The sequence below is a fragment of the Budorcas taxicolor genome, chromosome 1 (genome assembly GCF_023091745.1).
Source record: "Budorcas taxicolor isolate Tak-1 chromosome 1, Takin1.1, whole genome shotgun sequence".
Classification (NCBI taxonomy): domain Eukaryota; kingdom Metazoa; phylum Chordata; class Mammalia; order Artiodactyla; family Bovidae; genus Budorcas; species Budorcas taxicolor.
This window is the reverse complement of record NC_068910.1, coordinates 22,223,716-22,237,370: the sequence shown is the minus strand read 5'-3', so window position 1 is coordinate 22,237,370 and position 13,655 is coordinate 22,223,716.

Sequence of the window (13,655 nt, the reverse complement as noted above, 5' to 3'; positions counted from 1 at the left end):
GCCAGTGAAATCCATCTGCAGGAGTCGCTGGATAGGACTGGTGGAGTCTCCAGTACAGAGGCTTGATGATGGCAGGAATGGGAAACAATCCAAGTCTTGTTGGTGTCAGCACTGAGCTCTGTCAGATCCAGCCTATTAAGCTGTAGTGGGGACTGAAGCCCCAGCCAAGGGAGGGACTGCAGAGAGAAATGTGGAGAGGCCACTTCCTAGCTGATCAGCATTTCTCCCCAGGGGTTTCAGTTTTGTTTCTTGATAATTCAAAGACTCAGAACTTGGAGGAGTTTGTTTGGGAGTGAGGAATAAAATACCAATGGCCTGGTCAACAGAAAATGTGGAATTGGAGAACAGTTCTCTTGTACCGAAAGAATATTTTGTTCCATTTTTGAGTGCTAACCCAATGAAACAGCTACTGATTCGAGACATTTTCAACTGAATTTGCATTGTTAATATTCTCTCCATAACTTAAGTTTTAGATAATCAGCAACACAATGAAGCAAGCCTTGATTTGTGGCCTCTGCCGGTCTCTGTGGTCTACATACTCTCTCTCACCTTGTCCTCTTTCAAGCTACCAACATGGCATCCTGAAGGTGGAGTCAGTAAGACGGAACGCCTTACATAATCCATAGGGTCTCCTGAGGTCATGCAGTAATTAGGAAACAAAGTTTTTGAGTACTTACTGCTTTTGCTTTTAGTTCAATTTATTTTAAGTTTGTATAATTAAAATTTTAATAAAGGCTGTGTTTAACAACCAGCTTAAAAAGCTCCTCAAAATTTAACAATCGGCTTGCAGAAGCAAGTGCAGGCCAATTCCAGAACAGTGACTATTCCCTCTTGCACTAGTAACTTTCTCATTATATGGAGAATTCTCATTATACACTTAGTAAAATCTAATATTCCAGCATTTCTTTTTCACATTATTGTCTGTTTCCCAAGCATCTATAGAACAGATTCCCACAAGGGATGCAACCTTGATGTGTTTCACTGGATTGTATCCCCAGCACCTGAAACAGCCTGTTGCTACAGTACAGTGCTCAATAATTATCTACCAGAAGCTAAATAAATAGAGAATATATAGTAGTTGCCAATTAATGTGAAAAAGACAAATCATGTATGGATGTGAGAGTTGGACTGTGAAGAAAGCTGAGTGCTGAAGAATTGATGCTTTGGAACTGTGGTGTTGGAGAAGACTCTTGAGAGTCCCTTGGACTGCAAGGAGATCCAACCAGTCCATTCTGAAGGAGATCAGCCCTGAGATTTCTTTGGAAGGAATGATGTTAAAGCTGAAACTCCAGTACTTTGGCCACCTCATGCAAAGAGTTGACTCATTGGAAAAGACTCTGATGCTGGGAGGGATTGAGGGCAGGAGGAGAAGGACAGAGGATGAGATGGCTGGATGGCATCACTGACTTGATGGATGTGAGTCTGAGTGAACTCCGAGAGTTGGTGATGGACAGGGAGGCCTGGCGTGCTGTGATTCATGGGGTTGGAGAGTCAGACACCACTGAGCAACTGAACTGAACTGAACTGAAAGGGACAGTTGTGTTCAACTCTTTGCAACTCCATGGGCTATACAGTCCATGGTATTCTCCAAGCCAGAATACTGGAGTGGGTAGCTGTTTTCTTCTCCAGGGATCTTCCCAACCCAGGGATTGAACCCAGGTCTCCTGCGTTGAAGGCTGACTCTTTACCAGCTGAGCCACCAGGGAAGTCCATAGAGGAGTAGTCAATGAAAATACCATTTATTTAATATTTCAAAGAGATGAAATATTAGATAAATATTTAACATTTAAAATACATTTAAGTGTATTTTCAGATAGCAAAAGTGCCAAAATTTCACTTTAAGCATTCTTTTTCAAAACCTCTAAAATGTGTTACGCATTTTCCTACCATCCTTAAAAAAAAAAAAAAAAAAAGCCCACAGCATTTTTGTGCTGATTTGGAGCTTAAATAATGATAATTTGTTATAGGACTGTGCATAACAAAATAATACTCACCGATATTCCTGACTCATGCTTCCCTTAAACTTATACTAAGTGGCTTCAGCCTGCTGTCCTTTGAACTCACCTTTCTTTGCTCTTTATGTCATTTCCCTTGATGCCTGTGAGTTTATTTCTGGCGGTCTTGCCTTTTGGTCTATTCTTCTTGCCTCTCTCTGCTCGTCTATTAAAGTCTGGAAATCTAGATCACTTGGTGTGTTAGAAGTGTTCTGAACATAATGTGAACAAGTTCTAAATGAAATAGTGAAGGGCTCTCCTGTGAGTAAGGAAAGAATTACATTGCCTTGATGATGAATATTTTCATTCCTGAGCCTTTGTCAATCCCAGGAGAATGTGATCAAATCAACCTCAGATTAGGTTGCTTTTACTGTATTTTGTAAATAAAATTTATCTTGTCATTCATCCTTTAAAAATATCTAGGTCAAATTATTATGCTTCTGAGTTTTACATGGAGCACTAAATTATAAATACAGAACACTCGATTTGGTGAGGCAGATATTCTTATTCCATGTTTTCAAGTAATGAAATAATGACTCAAAGGCTAACCAGCTTGCTGAGAGCAGGCAGAGGGCTGGATCTAGAGCATAGGTGTCCAAACTTGGCTGTATATTAAAACACCAAGGATGGGATCTCATCTCAGATTTTTTATATCAGCATCTCTAGACATAGAGGCCTACCCTCAGCATTGTTTAAAAATAGCCCAGGTTCCATGTTCAATAGCCTCAAAATGTAAGATACCAAAGAATAAATCTAACAAAAGATTGCAAGACTATTTATTACTGAAAACTATTTAAAAACTATTAAACACTATATAAGAAAACTGAAGTAAATATACGCTGTGCATGAGTAGAAAAAAAGACAACATTCTAAAGTTGTCAATTTCCCCCAAATGATCAACATTTTAATGCAGTCCCAATCTGAATTGCTACAGGGTGTGTGTGTGTGTGTGTGTGTGTGTGTGTAGAAATAGGAAAATTGATGCTAAAATTATAATGAAATGCAAAGAGCCAAGTGTAACTAAGATTATCTTGAAGAAAAACAAATATGTACGCTCAGGCTCATAATAAATCTTGTTTTCTATCAAAATGAAGCTACTGTGGTATTGGCACATGGACAGACAAATAGAAAGAACAAAACGGAGTCCAGAAAGAGACGTACACATGTATGTGTGCTGAGTACATGCTAAGTTGCTTCAGTCATGTCAGACTCTGCAATCGTCTATAGACTGTTGCCTGCCAGGCTCCTCTGTCCGTGGGATTCTCCAGGCGAGAGTACTGGAGTGAGTTGCCATGCCCTCCTCCAGGGTATCTTCCCAGCCGAGAGATCAAACCCAGGGTCTCCAGCATTGGCAAACAGGGTTGTTTTGTTTTCTTTTTTACTGTTAGTGCTATCTGGGGAGCCTTGTGGTTCAGATGGTAAAAAATCTGTCTGCAATGCAGGAAACATGGGTTCAATCCCTGGGTCAAAAAGATGTGGAGAAGGGAATGGCTACCCACTCCAGTGTTCTTGTCTGGAGAAGTCCATGGACAGAGAGCCTGGTAGGCTATAGTCCATGGGGTTGCAAAAAGCTGAACACGACTGAACAACTAGCACATGTATCATCATTTGATTTATAGCAAAGGAAGACTAGTGAGTTAGGAAAGTTAGAGGGAACTGGATCACCTGGATATCCTAATGGAAGAAAAAAATATATATCTTGGCCCCTACTTCACACCATATACAAATGCCGATTCCAAACGGATTTCATGACTAAATGAAAAAAGTACAATAATAAAAGTTTTAGAAGAAAAATTGAAACAAGTATTTATGACCATACAGTAGATAAAAACTTGTAAATTGACACTATAAAATGGCAGTAATCATAAAGAAAAATATAATCAGACTATTAAAATTAAGAACTCTGTTCATCAAAACAGAGCAATAAGAAAGTTTAAAATTAAGCCCTAGAGTGGAAGGACATATTTATAATACATAAATCTATCAGTGACTCGTACCCAGAGTGTGTTAAGAACTCCCACAAATCAGAAGGAGAAAAACAGAAAACCCAATAGAAAATTAGGCAAAGGACTAGAGCAGTAAATTTGAAACAGTGGTTTTATAAAGGATCAGTAAACACAGGAAAAAGGACCCTACTTCGTTATTCATCAGGGAAGTGCACTCTAAAACTACAGAGCAATATGACTACATACTCACCAAAAAGCTGAAAATGACAGAGATGCTCAAAACTAAGGGTAGATACGGAGAAGGCAATGGCACCCCACGCCAGGACTCTCGCCTGGAAAATCCCATGGATGGAGGAGCCTGGTAGGCTGCAGTCCATGGGGTTGCTAAGAGTCAGACATGACTGAGTGACCTCCGTTTCACTTTTCACTTTCATGCATTGGAGAAGGAAATGGCAACCCATTCCAGTGTCCTTGCCTGGAGAATCCCAGGGATGGGTGAGCCTGGTAGGCTGCCATCTATGGGGTCACAGAGTTGAACACGATTGAAGCGACTTAGCAGTAGCAGCAGCAAGGGTAGATGAGGATGTGGAACAACCAGACTCTTCTACACTGCAGGTGAATATGGTCAACAGTGATATACTTCCTTTGGAAAGCTGCTTGGCAATAGCTACTAAAGCTGAACTTATACATGCCATATGACCTAGAAATTTCACTCCTAAAAGAAGTATATTTCAATGGAAATATCCCTGTGTATACCAAAATATATCCTCAAAACTGTTCACAACAGTACTATTCAAAAAAGCCAAAAACAAAAGAGAAACCAGTTGCCCAATAAGATTAGATAAATTTTGCAGTCATACAGAGGAACATAATAAACATGAACATATGAGCATACCAACCAGTATCTCAAACCTAATGTTGAGTGACAGAAACCAGACAGCAGAGTATATTCTGAAAATGCCAATATGTAGATTTCCAAAACAGCCAAAACTCATTTGAAAGTCCAGAGAATGTTTCCCCTTTGTCATTGGTAATTACTGTATAGGGGCATAGGAGGAGCTTCTGAGATACTGATGATGTTCTGTTTCTTAACATGTGTACGCTAAGGATGTGGACAGTTCTCTTTATGCCAGTTTTATTCAGCAAAAAATTAAAATGCACCAAAAACACTCCTGGTGAGTCTAGTAAGTAGCCAGTTGAAAATCCATCTATCTAGAGCTCAGATCCGGTTTCTTCCCTTCTTTAATTCCTTCTCTCCCCAGATTCATCCCCACTAGTCGTCCTCTCCCTAATTTCTCTGGCTGCAAAGTGTCAAGCACCGTTCTAGGCACAAAGATACAGAGAGAAAGGCACCATTTTACTTGCCTTTAAGAAACTAAATGTTGTCTGTAACATCAGCCTGCCACTTGACAGTAGGATTCACCTGTCTACACTACAGTTGTTAGTAGTGAAGGTACTAAGGTGAGGTTAGTATGATTCCAGCTACAAGAAAAAGCCCCATGACCATCCTGCATAATTACAGTGCTAGTTATGACCACATTTTCAGGCTCAATTGCAACAAATGTTAATCACCTATGATTGCACTGGGAATCATTTGACCCTGGGTGTAACAGAATTAGCAGAATAATGGGCTGAGTTGCACAAAGATTTAGAACACCTTGATGTTTCAATTGTATTTGACATAAGGATCATTCTACTTCCAGTGGGACAATTCTTTTCTCAGTCAATATCACATATTTTCCTGAACACAAATTATGATAATCCTCATTCTCTTGGTCTCTCTTTTGCAAGCAGTATATAAAAGTTAGGGTTCCTTCCATTTATTTTTCTTCTTCCTTTCTCAACACTCTTGCTCTGAAATAAATAAAGCAAGCGATGTCTCTGCACGATCGAGACTTTGTGTTTCCAGATCACGTCTCCAAGCTCCTATCTTTGTCCTCAGGCACTTCCAATAACCAAGGCACCACATGACACAGAAAGTCAAAGCAAATCATCTTTATCTTCACAGCACACTGTGTCTTTTAAGAACCTAGCTATTGATTACTTGACCATGGTCATTATTCCAAGGTTTGCCTTTAGAAACAAACAAAAGATCTAACCTTGGCCTGAATCCTGCCTTGAGTTCGTACTCCCTCTGATGGATGTAACCAGAATGTAAATACTTAGGTGGCAAAGGCTCTGAGAAGTTACCAATGGCTTCAGCTTTGGGCACACATCCCTTTCCGTCTATGCCTCCTTTGTAACCTAGATAGAGCATCCTGACAGGAACACTTAAATGTTTTCCAGATGGGAATGCTCATTATTTCACTGATTCTTGTTCATCCTCCAGATCCCAGACTATATGTTACCTTCTAGGGCGGCCCTCCTGAACCTTCTGGAACAGTTTAGGCCCCCACATTAAAAACTGTCACAAAATCTATATAACTTTCCTTCACAGCACTTAATTCAATTGCAACTAATCTATTTTTCTGATTGTTTGTCTCATTCACTGATGTATTTCCAGCACTTTGTACTCCTGTCTCATAGTAAATGCTCAGTAAATATTGTTGAGTAAATGATTGAACAAATGAATAAACGTGAGCCTTATGAAGAATGGATGCTACTTTTTTCACTGTTGGGAGTTTTTATTCTCTAAGATTTTCTCTTGCTTTAGGTAAAGTACATCCCAAATTGCCCTGTCCACAGTAGGGATGAATGGCGTCCCTCATCATTGACTGAGGGTTGTTAAAACAATCGCTGGACCCTACCCTCAGCTTCTGATAGTCCAGGGTAGGCCTGAGATTCTGCATTTTTAACAAGTTTCCAGGTGATGCTGAGGCTACTGATCTGGGGATCACACTTTTAGGGTCACTGACCTGATAAATGGAATATTAAGTTAGAACACAGTTAGGCTTAAAAAAATAGTTGGATGGATAAATGAATGAATGGGTCAATCAGCCAACCAGGACAAATCCAGCACTACCTCAACAGCATAAAATCCTGATAAAAAGGAGTCTACAGAAATGACTTTTACAGTGGCTTCTTTACAGCAAAGCCATGAAAGGCTCTGCCCTTTCTCTCTCTGTGTGACTCAACACTAACAAAAATGGTAGGACTGGAATTTATTTATGTCTTGCTCTATCTGGAGTTGCAATGGGCATTGCCTCCTCTGGAGTATAATTCAGGTTAACTCATTTCCCAAGTCATTGATGGAAAGGTAAGCATGGCTCCGGTTCACAGCAGAAGGCATATCAGGAGCTATTGATCAGGAGTTGCACATCAGAGAGATTACCAGCTCTCATTTGTGTTCTTTTCTGGCTGTCTTGCCGAGAACCAGCAGGTCAGTTGAATTAAAGGTTAAAAACTCACATTGACATGTATCTGTGTATGATGTATGCAGTCAGCAACAGAGAAAGTTACATTAATCCACTAGAGAGTGCTTCATGCACTTTGTTTATATCCAGACAGAAGTACATAGTCCTGATTCTGTCACCTAAGAGTCACACAGTCAACACCTCTAATCTGTGATTCTTTTGTTTATAAAACAGGCATAACTGTAATAATAACTCATAGAATTGTTGCACATAATGTGCGTAATGTGAAGTTTAGCACAAAACCGGCCTCATTTTAACATTCAACACATTTTAGCTAGCATTATTATTCATCACCTTCTCAAACTTTCTTCATCAAGCTTAGAATCAACATGTACCTTTCAACTACCTTTAGACTGGATCTGTAGGAGGAATTTCAGGATTTTCAATGCTGAGCCAGAGAGTGGAGTAGTTTGTACGCAGATAAATTCTCTTTGCCACTCAGGATAAAGATTCCCACATGGGGTCAACATTCATCCCCTGTTTAAGGTACCAAGAAGAAAGCTGTGGAAGAGAGAGCTATCTTCCTGAAAATCAGCTTTAAAAAGTAAAGATAGAAAACTTCCAGTTCCCCTCTCCTTGTCCTCCAAACTTCTTGAATCTAGCAGCATTCCCTACGATATGAACAACTGAATGAAGAATATTCCATATCAGCTTGGGGGTCAAAAATCCCTGGTTTCTAGTCCTCACTTCACCATTACAAGCTTCACTACCACCTCACTTCGTCACAGACAGAGCCGAGATCAAAGGGAAAGCACCTTGGCTCTCATCACCAGGTGGCTTGGTTGAGAAAACTTGGCAGAATCCCAGCTATAGTTTTGAACCTGTGGACTTCTAGTGAGCTTCCAAGATCATATGATCTTGAGTAAATTACTTGTGCGCTCTGTTTCTTTGTTGCATCATACTTACTAATAATTATTGTGAGATGTAAATCAGTGAATGCATTTTCCAGTGCCTGAAAAGCACAAAGTGCTACCTAAATGTCAGATATATGAACTCTTAGCATCTTATCCTGTTGTGTGACCCTCATTTTAACATCTCTGGATTTGTTGAAGTCTGTGCCCTTCAGGATTGGAGTGGTTTCAATTATATCCCCTTTCAACCTCTTCTTTTTAATAGAAGAGCCCTAATCCTTTTAGAGAGTCCACATTTCTTTCATTCCTTTGAATGGAATAGTCGCTTGGCAGTTTTTCCTGTGGCTGCCTCATCTGTCTTTCTGGAAACACTAAATAAGACCTTTCAAAGATAGGCCTTTCATCTATCCTGCCAAATGCAGGGCCTTGTCCATAATAGGCACTCGATAAATATTTGTTGAATAGATGAATGAATAAAGGCAGCCAAGATATTCAAAAGTAATCGTGGCATTAAGCTAAAAATAAGGGCAGCTTTGTTCCTCTGTAGACATGCAATGGTGCTAAATTACCACATCCCTTTCATAGAATTGTTCCAAATCAGTCATTCATGAGGAACTGTACAAAGCCGTATTAATCATAATGCTGTCACAAAACACAAGGGTGGGAAATGGGACATCTCTGCATTAAACATCTTTTGATTTTTATTCTGGTCAAAAATTCCCATCATCTAGACAGAGCCAAGATCAAAGGGAAAACACGTTGGCTCTCATCTCCAGGTGCCTTGGTTGAGAAAACTTGACAGAATCCCAGCTATGGCTTTGAACCTGTGGACTTCTAGTGAGCTTTGTAAAAGATAAATTAGATTATTTACCTCCCCCCACCCTTCCCCCCATTAAAACTGCCTGATGATATTCTGTAGTACTTGAAACCTTAACTCTTTGCCATGGTCTAAAAGGCCCTATGTCACCTGGGTCCTGACTGTCTCTTTACTCAACTTTCATTTTCTCAGAGAGCCATCTCCTCACCCCACCACCCAGACACTCTGTCATTTAAAACAGACTTTTTGTGAAGGACTGGACAGTAAATGTATTAGACTTTGGGGACCATATCCTCTCTGTGACAACTACTCAACTCTTTCCTTGTTGTATGAGAGCGTGTATAGAACATGTATAAAATGATGAATATGCTTGTGTTCCAAACAAATTTATTTACAATAGCATGTAGGCATCTGGATTTGGCCCGTGTTATATAATTTGTCAACCCCTTCTCTAAAATAAGACTCCTTTAACTCCCTATCCCCATACCCGTCTTTAGTTTTGTCACATATTTTCACATTTGTTTGTTACTTGTCTGGCTCAGTCTCTAGAATGTGATCTTCATTTTAGAATGGGGCCTTTGTTTTGTGGACAGCCACATCTCCAGCACCTCGGACAGTTCCTACCGCTGCCTGTTTGTTCAGTGACTATTTGTGAGTAACTGACCTCATCTCCTATTGCTTTTGCGGTCACACAGTACTCTGACTTTCCCTCAGTTTTCAGGACACTCTAGGGTCATTCTTCCCTCCTGACTTTTGCACTTGCTTTTATCTTCTTCCTTAGTATTCTTCCCCCTTATCTTTACACATCTACTCCTTCCATTCATTTGGATCTCAGATCTTTGGAATAGCCCTTCCCAGTCATGCTAAATAAAGTTTCACAGGAGGCTCAGCTACTCTTGTCTTATTTTCTTACTAAAACTTTTTAAGAACTGGAGTTAATTTTTTTACTTGATTCTTATATATTTCCTCCCACGAATCCAAAAAGTTTATTAGCTTCTTTAAAGCCTAAAACAATAAGAGTTTTTTAAAAAAGAGGTTTTCAATAAATATGTGTGTAGAACAGTGTTTTTGAAACTTAAATGTGTATATGAATCACCTGAGTGTCTTGCAAAGTGCCAAGTGCAAGTCGTTCAGTCTTTGCGACCCCATGGACTATACAGTCCATGGAATTCTCTCCCTGAGTATCTGAGTATCTGAGTTAGTAGGTCTAAGGGAAGATGTCTTAAAATTCTGCATGTTAAGAGCTTCCAGAAGATGCTGATCCCGATGGTCTATGGACCACTCTTTGAGCAGGGAGAGTCTAGTGAATATTTTTAACTGCTTCATCTATAGGGCAGGAAATGGAATTTAAACTGAAAATCCTTGAAAAAGTATTAAAGATGTTTGCTAGCATGCCAAAGATCAAAGCAAAAGACCAGTCCCATCCTTAAAAGGCACATCCAATGCAAAATGATAAGGATAGATTTTCCTGAGTCACTTAAGTGGTTTTGGCATCAGGCATCAAGTCGTCAGTGAATGGGAACTGGCAACATTTCCCATATTAAATTCACCTTGAAAATGCTGAATCACCCATGAGGAACCCAAATGAACCTATCTTCAGTTCCTGTTCAGTTATCTCTCTCTTTCTTCAGACCATTCTGTTGCATGCCTTAGGGAGTCACCTGCTCAGCACCTCAGTGTTTCTGCAAAGGACAAAGTACAGAGACCTCAAGTTTCTGTAGAAGCATGGAAATGCTGGTAGTGTAATATGGTGGTGTCTTGACATAAAAGAAAACTCCCCACCTCAAAAGTGAAATGACATGCATCCAATAGGGGAATGTAATATGGCAGAGTGATTAAGAGGTATTGGTCTGCTAATCCCTGTGTGACCTGGAGCAGGGTACCTACACTTTTAATGCCTCAATTTCTTGCTCTTAAATGGTATGTAATGGTCCCTGAGTGATAGCATTGTTGTGATAATTAAGAGAGGCAGTTCTTGTAAAGAAACTTGGCATAGTTCCTGGCATGTGTGCATATCAATGAATATTAGCTAGAGTTCTTATTCGGGTCCTCCGTAAAATGTTAATATATTTACTATAACTTATATTTTAGAATCCAACAATTCCAATTCTAGGTAAATATCAAAGGGAAATAAAAACAGGAGTTTGACTAGATATATACATTCTCATATTTATCACAGCATTATTCACAATATTCTAGAAATGAAAACAACCTAAAATGCCCATCAACAGACTAATGGATAAAAAAGATGAGATATATACACACAACGGAAGATCATTCAGCTGTGAGAAAGGAGGACATCTTGCCACTTGCAATAACATGGATGCACTGTATGATAGCACTTGTATATGGAATCTAAAAAGTCAAAAGCAGAGTAAAATGGTGGTTACTAAGGGTTAGAGGATAAGACTGATGGTATTTAAGGGTACAGACTTGCAGCAAGCACTAAATAAGGCATAGAAATCTAATGCGCAGTATATTGAATATAGACAGCATGTTGCTCTATAAGTATGTAATGTGATAAATATCATTATTACAGCAACCATATTGCCATATATAAATACATCAAAGTAGCATGGTGTACACCTAACATTTACAGAATTCTGCATGTTGAATATATTAAGTTAAAAGAATTTGCAGCTTGCTTTGAACACAACATTCAACACAGTGGGTATAACATTAATAGTTAAGACTTGGTATGTTTACTATGTACATAGCAATATATTAAGTGCTTCTTTTTCTCATTTAATGCTGAAAATAAGTCTATGAAGTATATATGGTTTCCTACTTCCCTGATAGCTCAGTTAGTAAAGAATCTGCCTGCAGTACAGGAGACCCCAGTTCAATTCCTGGGTCAGGAAGATCGTCTGGAAAAGGGATAGGCTTCCCACTCCAGTATTCTTGGGCTTCCCTGGTGACTCAGCTGGTAAAGAATCCACCTGCAATGTGGGAGACCTGGGTTAAATCCCTGGGTTGGGAAGATCCCCTGGAGAAGGAAAAGGCTACCCACTTCTAGCCTAGAGAATTCCATGGACTGTATAGTCCATGGGGTTGCAGAGTTGGACATGATTGAGCGACTTTCACTTCCACTTTGCAGATAGGGGAAACTGAAGCTTAGTATAATGAAAAGGTTTCTAACAGATCACTCAGCTACTAGGGTGGGAATACATATTTGAACCCAGGTTTGACTGAGCTCAGGGCTCTGGTGATACTCTACCATCTGCTAGTTAAATCATTCATTTAAGTATAGACTTGTATGTCTTGGCTCCTGAACAGGAAATATTTCCATCACAACACCAATTCTTGGGGAGAGTCTCTCTTCTATAAATGAAAGAGTTCTGGTGGTTGACCATCAGAAGTACAAATAGTTCTAACAACCTAATGTTCTGAGTTCTATTCTGATGGATTTTGTTCATTTATTTATAATTTGTTTAATTTTTTCCACTATAGATATGTCCTGTTTGACAGAGCTTTGGTCCAGTGAACATCATCATATCTTCAAGGTACAGGGTGCTCCTTGATGGCTTTGCTGTCCCTTATGTTCTAGTTATCTATTGCTAAGGAATAGCAGTCATCTCACATTTTAGTGGTGTAAACAAACAGCAGATTCCTAGTCTGGAATTTGGAAAGGTCATAAGAGGGACAGCTCTTATGTACTTACAATATCTGCAGCCCTAGTTGAAAGTACTTTGGGGCTAGGAGATGACTGCATTGTCTAGAGACTGAAGGCATCTAGAACTATCTTCACTCCTGTGCCTAGCACTTGGACCAGAATGATTCAAAGGCTGGGACCATGAACTGCACCATGTGGTAGGCTTTCCTTGTGGCATGGGCTTCTCCCAGCATGGCAGCTCAGTTCTGTAAGACACTACCCCAAGTGGGAGCATCTGGAAAGCAAGTGTTCACTTAAGACTTCAGATTCAGCTTCAGTGTCACTTCTTTTGTATTCTGTGGTAAAAGCAGATCCCCAAGAAATGCCCAGATTGAAGGGGAGAGGAATTAGATTCTACCTCTTGATGGAGGCAAGCAAGTTCACAAGGCTGAAGAACACGTATAATGAGAGATATTGCTGTGTCAATCTTTGGAAAGTACAGTCTGCTACAATCTTCACATTTACACTTTCCTCATTTTATCATAGTGAACATCAGACACCTTGCAGGAATCCAATAGATTCCCTGCCAGCCTCAAATGATCTGGCAATGAGGAGAAAAAGAGCTTAGCCAATCTCTTGAATACCCTCAGAAAAGAATTTCCCTCCCTATGGAACATGACTTAATTCATTATTAATACTATTTAACGGAGGCTTTTGGAATTATCGGGAGGTCTTAGGTAACTGAAGGTGGTCAAGAATGTCCAAAAGTGATAAAAATTCCTATAAAACAACTTTAGTAACTCTACCATTTCTTTGCACTTTCATGGCTACTGTTAATGTGTGTATAATCCTCACAACCCAATGAGAGAGTAATACCCCAAGTTCTCTATAATAAGATGAAATTGAGGATTGAAGACCTTAAGTAACAGTTCAAATTTCACCCAGATAAGAAGTAGTAGAGCATGGGTTCAGACCTAACTCTTTCAGACAACTGTAGACATTCAGTGACAATCTGGTGATACTCCTTTGGATATCAGTTCATCTCAAACTCTTTTCAGTAAGGAATTTTTGTTTGTTTGTTTGTTTCAGGTGTCAAGAACAT